Source organism: Struthio camelus, chromosome 1 (genome assembly GCF_040807025.1).
Source record: "Struthio camelus isolate bStrCam1 chromosome 1, bStrCam1.hap1, whole genome shotgun sequence".
In the NCBI taxonomy this organism is placed as follows: domain Eukaryota; kingdom Metazoa; phylum Chordata; class Aves; order Struthioniformes; family Struthionidae; genus Struthio; species Struthio camelus.
Genome location: NC_090942.1, coordinates 1,474,474 through 1,482,073, shown reverse-complemented (window position 1 = coordinate 1,482,073; position 7,600 = coordinate 1,474,474).

The window sequence follows — 7,600 nt, the reverse complement described above, 5'->3', positions numbered from 1 at the left end:
GGGCCGAAGGGAGGACGGGAGACCAGACGTTTATCCTGGCTAGCACCCCATTTTTTTTAAGCCATCGGGGAAGGTGCTAGGCCTGCCAGCGGGCTGCCAGGAGGTCTCCGCGGCTCCTGGGACACCCCCCAGCCCGTCCTGGCGTCCCCGTGCCCGCGGCGAGCCGCGGGGTTTTGCCCGCGGCTGCCCGCACGACTGCCCCCGAAATGTCAGGAAGGAGAGGGTGCGGGGCCGGGCGGGCCGCCGAGGAATGCCACGGCGCTGAGCGCAGGGCCCCCTTCGGCTCTGCACGGCGATCGCTTCCCTAAATAGAGCCGTGCCGCGCAGGAGGATTAGCTGGGGGCATTCCTCTGCCCCCCGCTGCTCGCCCCGGGACTCATTGCTCATCGCTATATTAAATCCTAGCGTTTCAGCGCGCGTAACGCTTTGCTCTTGAGAAGTCCTTCACTCCTGCTGCCCAGATTTCGGCCCTGCTATAAAGAGAGGCTGCTCCTCCTTTCACCCCGCGCTTCCAAACGCCGCAGGGGTTTGCGTACGCAGAACCCGTGACAGCTTCTGTTCCACGAAGGGGGAGGTTTGTGCCCAGTTTGGCTGCTTCTAATTAAACCTAACGCGGTGCTTGTCTTTTCCCTTTATACACCTCTTGGCACCGCGACCGTAGCGTGAGGGTATTTATAGACCTCTCCGTGAGGTTAAGAGCCACTACCTAATCGTTTGCGAATGCTCTGCGCCAGAGCTGTTGGCTTATGATTATAGCGTCATGGTTTAATAGGAGGAGCTGAGCGCCTGGGAAAAGAGTTTGGGTTTAGGTTTTATCTGACGGGCTTTTGGGGGGGAGGGTGAGTTTTTGGGTCCCTTCAAAGCCCAGGAGCCTCGACCCTGCTGGGGACTCGTGCTGGCAAAGCCGGATGGACGCACCGACCTTGGTGGTGCCAAGGAAGGAAACCACTACGTCTGCACTCAAAGCATCGTTCTTCACCCTCTGTAAGGCAGGATCCATCTCCCAGCCCTGCTGCCTAAAAGATCAAGCGTCCTGACGGTGGTGGTCTGGGCTCCCTCGCTAGTCAGTGGAGAAAGCAGCCCTTCTGGAGAGCGCCTCATCCAGCACTGAAAACACCTTGCTCAGCATAGGGTGAATCGCAAATCCCACCACGGGAGCTTCACTTTCTAGCTCCAGATCTGGTGTTCTCCTAAGTGACAGCTCAAGTCCAAGCGCTGACTGATTTGGGAGGGTGGAGGCCAGTGCGGTGCGGAGGTCCACTCCCTCTGGCTGATGTGATGCTAAAAGATGGGCTTCTGTGGCAGGGTTTGCAGACAGAAAATGAAGAACGTTAACTCGAAGGGAAAGGTATAAACATGCTCTAAGGGAACTCTGACCTCAGACGTCCAAGCACGTCTTCAGGAGATCTGAGGTACTGCAAGCAGTAGGAAGGTGCGACCTAGAAATTAAAATACCGCTGTAGCAACTGCTAACGCGCTAGGTGCTCTGCTGATAAACTTAGAGCTGCAGCAGACAGATAAAGATGTAATCTAGGCGCGATCCTGCACCTCCTGCCAAACTGCTTCCCAGGAGTCAGACGTAAATGGAGGCACGAAGTGGGAGTTGATCCTTCCCCTTGGGACACTCAGTGTTACACCGTCAAAGCAGCTTCCTAATGGTCATGTCAGGGCCAGTCATTTTCCCCAGAAAAAAATTGCTCTTTCTACCTGTCCCTGGGCTCTTCTGACCTCGCACATCATTGCTCATGATGAAGATATTGTACTTGCCTATTCCCTGAGCTACAGCCGCACAGCCCCACGGTCCTCCACGCGCACTGCCCGTTGTGCACGTGAACACATGCACTTTAACGGGCTGTGGCACATTCTGCCAGTGGCACAGGCTGATCTCTGTAAGCTTCCCAAATTTAGCCTGTGGGACATGTTGTTCTGCTGAGGGACCTCAGGTCACCTGGCCCATGGTCCTCCTTCAAAGCAGAATCCTCACTGCTAATGTCATTTCTGGAAAAAATTTGTCTGACCTGTTTCCCCATCCTTCACATCAAGCACAATCATCCTTGTGGTAGATCTTTGCCCTACTATGGACCTAGTGTATCTATAACCTCCTTCATGCCCTGGACCACCAAAATGAAGCTTCCTTGCTTTCAGCAGTAGGATTTAAGAACTTAAAAACTCCTGTAGTCTCTTTTTCAGGCTAAACAACCACGTTTTGTCCACTCTCTCCTCGCAGATGGCTTTTGAGACCTCTGTTGTCCTTGCTCTCCTACAGACTTTCTCCACTTGGCCCAATTACTTGATGTGTAGCGCACAACATTTGACCTGGTTTTCCAGCGAGGCCCCAGCAGCTCTGAGTCTCTCTGGAGAATGACTTCATGGGGCTCAGAGGTGAGATTTGTGTTTATGTGCGCTGGGGTAATGTTTGTCTTTTTCACAACAGCAGGACACTGATTACATTCGCATGTGCCAGTGCAGAATCTGGCGTTAGGTTTCATTTACTTATACTTTGGTTTGGGGTTTTTCTTATGTTGTTATTGCTTTTGGGAAACGAGGCTTTGGAAGCCTCAGGAGGGTGGGGTCCAGGCCATGCTGTGGGAAGGGCTCCCCCAAGAGCTAACCGCACTTATCCTTCAACCCCTTTCCCTCAGTGCAGGCAGACTGTTGCGACCTGCCCTTCTCTTGCATAAACACAGCTCATATTGTACATATTAACCCCCTCCCCTGCCCCAAGTTCAAATACCAAATGCTATCGGCAGGAGTCCCTCCACTGCTGACGGTCCTTCTGCAGGTGAACTGTGAGGAGCGATGAGATCCCTAGGGAGAGGATGAGAAAACAAACGTCAGAGACTGCTGCTGGTTGTGCTGCGTGTGTAACGCACCACTCCAGGCTGCCACTTCTAGAGCAACGAGGTTTAAAGATGTGAAGGGAGCTGCCATCCTCCTCCTGCCCTCGTTACACCATCCAAACCCTGCATGACAGCCGGGGAGCTGAGCCCACCCTCCTCCTGACGCGTCCTTGCTGGACCCAGCCCAGACGGCGAGCAGGGCCTGCCACGCTCGGTGGGACGGCCAGCTCTACTGCCCCGACCAGCTCACAGCCGAGCTGCCGGTAGAGCAGATGTGTCTGGGAGAGGGCTCACAACTCAGCAGCGTGGACAGCCGGCATCTAGCACTCCGGCTTGCGCCCTTGGCCCTCTGTTATTTAGCAGCATAGCTGCAGAGACTGAAAGAGAGGGGGATTGAGAGTGCTTTCAAACTGCTACTTGAAACGTTCACCCCGGACAAAATCCTGTATCGTTCTCGCCATCATCACGGCAGCCTACAAACAGAAAGTCCCCTCAGGAAGATCTTCAACGCAGTGGGGACAGCTTGGTTTCATTCCGGGGGAGAGGGGTGACAGGGAGCAGGAGAAGGCACAAGGCTGCTTCGTTCCAAGCAGAGCGTCGTCTCACCTCCAGAGACGGCGCTCACCTAAACTACGAACGCGGCTCAGCCAGTGCAGGGGGCACCTGGGGCCAGAACGGGGACTCACTCATGCACAACGCGTTTTTCCACCTCAGAGACACTCATTGAGAACTGTTTCCCTGACACGATATGGGTTCCGATATGAACGCATCAGACTGAAAAGTGGAAAAATGGCTATTTTGTGCTGTTTCGATTTTGCCCTAATGAAGAGCAACAGAAATACAGGTGCCTCTGTGAGGTTTACCAGATGCCCGTATTACAATGGACCACATATGCAAATAATTGCTTGTAGCAAATTCTTTATTCTAATTTTGTGTCTTATTTTTCAAGCCTATGCTGTCTGACTGTTGTGGACAATACACAACATACGGAAATATGCAGACGTAACATCTGCTTTGCCTGGCTCGACTGCATGTATGCAGAGCATTTGAATCTCACTGTTTTTACCATAGCAACTTTCACAGAGAAACTCTAAACTTGGGTGGTGGCTCGGCATCCTGCTCTCCTGCAATAAATCAGGTACCCCGTGGGCAAATCTGGGACATCTGGAGCTAGGAATTCCCTTTGGACATTTTCACTCTTTCTTAACTTGATATTCCCTCTTGCCCTATTTGCAGCTCATGTGGAAGCAGGCCACCTTTAGCAGGCATAGCCATACATTAAGCCAGAAGAGACCCAATCTCATTTCCTGCATTACACAAGCCATGGACTTCCTCGATTAATTTGTATTTGAACAATAGTGTGTCTCCTAGGAAAGCATCCAGTTCTGAGGTAAAAATATGTAGTCCTGGCTGGTGAGATTCCTTTCACCTGGCTTTAGTCTCCAAAAATGAGGCACCCAGCCTGACACTGCCTCACAAGCAACAAACTCTTCCAGGGAGCAGTTTGTCATCCTAAATTAGGTGTCTGACAAAGATGAGATCAGTCAGCCTCTGGAGGCACCTGTCTCTATCTAGTGATGATGGAGAGAGACTCATAACAAAGAGTGCTTTATTTCTACTCCAAGTTTGCGTGGGTTTTGACTTCCCAGCTGTCATACCTCGTTACAACTTTGTCCCCTAAAACAAGCAGCACTCTGTTACTGATTTCCTGATGCGCTGTGGCTACGGAACTCACATTAACCCTCTCGCCACTCTTGGAAAAGCTAAGCCGGCTGGGCCCTTGGGTCTTGCACTCTCCAGATCTTTAATTATTTTGGTAGTTCTCTGAACCGCCCTTTGTGAATGGTTTCAGACCTGAAAACTGGGCACGGTATCGTATACGTATACGAGGGCACGATTTTTCTGCATGACAAGTATGCTGATGCTGTCTACCTGGCTCCCCTTTCACACCACCTCCCCGTCGCTGAGCAGTAACAGTCCCTGCGGAGCTGAATACAGATAAACACAGCTATTTAGCTAGCCCTCCTCTTGCTTCGTCTTCACCACCTTCACCCATCTCAGCTCCGATCTGTGGTTTTTGTTCCTAGATGTGTGATTTTATATTTTGCCACAATATGTAGTTACATACATTGCTTGTGCCCAGTATACTTGAGGGCCATGGTGCTGTGAGTGACTGCTCCTGTTTCCTACCTCTCCCGATCCATACCTTCCAACTTCCTATCTCATACAGATAGCGGAACTGGAAGGTCTGTAGCCAAATCTAAAAGCCATCTAGGAGCCCCATGAGTTCTGCTTTCTAGGGATCCTTCTCAAGAGACTCATACACATTTTAAACAGAAACCACCAGCTAATCAAAGCGTCCACGACCCTGCAGCAGCTTGCCACTGTGGGTGGGATGATTGATAAGGGAACAGAGCAACAAAATTCCCTTTTCCTTGAACAAATACCAAGGTCATCTTTCCACTGAAATTTTCTGCTGTCAGGGGCACGTGACTGAGAGGTAAACAATGATACATATGAATAGCTAGTTAATAAGTAATATGTTTCCCTAATTCTGTGCTTTTGATACAGTTTAATAAATATACAACACCTACAAAAATCAGGACAGGTTATTTACCATTTTACAAAGTGGGAGCTGTGTGAAAAAAATGATTTTACAGATAATTTAGAAGTAGCATTGTGGTTGTACCCATTACTGTCTAAGGCTATAAGCAAGCCAAGACCTGCGGAGAAACGTAATATCTTTTGTTAGTAGTGTCACAGTGGACAAAGCAGATAATATGAACAGTGTTGGCAACGCAAAACTAGTGGTATCAAGGGTCTGGGAACTTTGCAACAAGAACATAAGAATCAGAAGTAGATTTTTACCTTGTGTAAAATATTGGAGAGACGACAGAGGATCCAGTTGCCATGTGTCAACATTTTTTAAAGGACTCTGAAAAACTGGAAGGACTAAAAAAAGAAACAATTAAAATGGTTGGCTAGCTGGAGAAAATGTTTTGTACGAGACACTTAGGTCTCAAAGCTTATTTGGCTCATCAAAAAGAAGGATGAGAGATGATTTAGTTCCTGTATATAAGTACTTCTGCAGGAAGAAAATATAAGGTACTGAAAGGTTCTTAAAAGTCCTGGAGATAATCACAATAGAAAGTGATAATAAGAAATGATGGCCGCACATTAAAAAGCTAGACAGATTCAAATGGGAATTAAGGCACGACATTTTGTTTCATAAGGATGATAGACCATCGGAATAAGCTGCTAAGGAAGCAGTGGATTCCCTGTCTCGTTATGTGGTCTTTATTGTGGTCGCCTTTTGTGGTCTCCTTATTGTGGTCTTTGCTGGATCAACACTTTTAAAACATAGCTAGAAATTTGGGAAAGAACATGAATTCTTCTGAGTCATTGGTAAAACTCCTTTCAACTCGAGTAGGAGTGTCTGCAGCCCTTGGATTCCTGGTGATGTGAAGTGGCCAAATATGCTTTCATGAGTCTCACTTTCATTCTCGGAGTCTTTGCCAAGATTGTGGCCTAGATCATCGCCTATTGATTCGCATGTGGGATCCCTCAGCGTTCAGATTCTTCAGTTCCTGTGATAAATTGGATGAGTTATTAGAACACTTGCGAATTGACACAGGTCCCCGTGCCCAGGGTCAGCCTCCTCCTCAGCTTTTGCGCTGGGGAATTATTCCTATTCCTGGGGGCAGAGCCTGGAGGAAGCACAGCAGGGGAAGTCTGGCTTTTCATAGCGCTGTTTCCTGCACAAATTCCAGCAGGAAGAACTATATTATTTTCATTCTGCTCCTTCCTGCAGCAGTTACTGAAAAGCTCGCGTGACATGCAGCATGGACAAGGTTGCCAGGGAGAAGAAGGTCAATGCACCGTTGGGGTCCTCTGTACCGATGCCAGAGATCTAAATGATGAGGTAGTTTAATGGCACTGCTCTTTCGTCCAGTATCCCGAGCCATTACCGGCAGAGAGCTCCTTGTTCCCATCTTTCAGTTTTTCTCTGCAGTGCTTTCTCTCACCACACCCACATACACAGTGTTCCCAACTCTCATGATTTTATCAGCAGTCATGCGATATCTGGTGTTTTCCTTGAAGCTTCAGCCCTAAATCCTGTTGTTTTATAAGAATGCAAGCTTCCTTGTAAAAAAGAAATTAAAAAAAGAAAATTTCTCATTTTTCCAATAAAAAAAGCTTGAAAAAACAGTCTTTAAAGGTTTGAAAGCATGAAGATACCCTCCCCCCCCCAAATCATCTTTCATTAAAAAAAAAAAAAACTCTCGATTTTAAACTCCATCCATGACCTGGTACGGGACCAGCTATACCATACACACAGCCTTACACAATTTATCGACAGGTGAATCTGTATTTGAAATCAATAGTCTTAAGTATGTGATTACTTCCTTTGTATCTTCTGCAATCAGCACTAGAGAGATTAAAAATACAGAATGAAATATTAATCTTTCAAGGAACTTTCATATACTTTTTTTCAGTTCATGATTTAATAGTTGGGATGTATTTTAAAATGACAGCTGGCTGAAGCAGCTTTTAAAATTGTTTACTGTGACATAAAGGGTAGGAATCATCTCAGCTTACTGTAAATATCTAGAGAGAACATCTGCCACAGATAGTGCAGCTCAGCTCCCTTCAGAGAAGGGAGAAATGTACTCTCAGGGTACGACTCATCTGACCTAATTTAGGCATTTACTTCAGGATGAGATGAATCATGCCCTGGAAGTGCCTATTTCTTTCCAGTG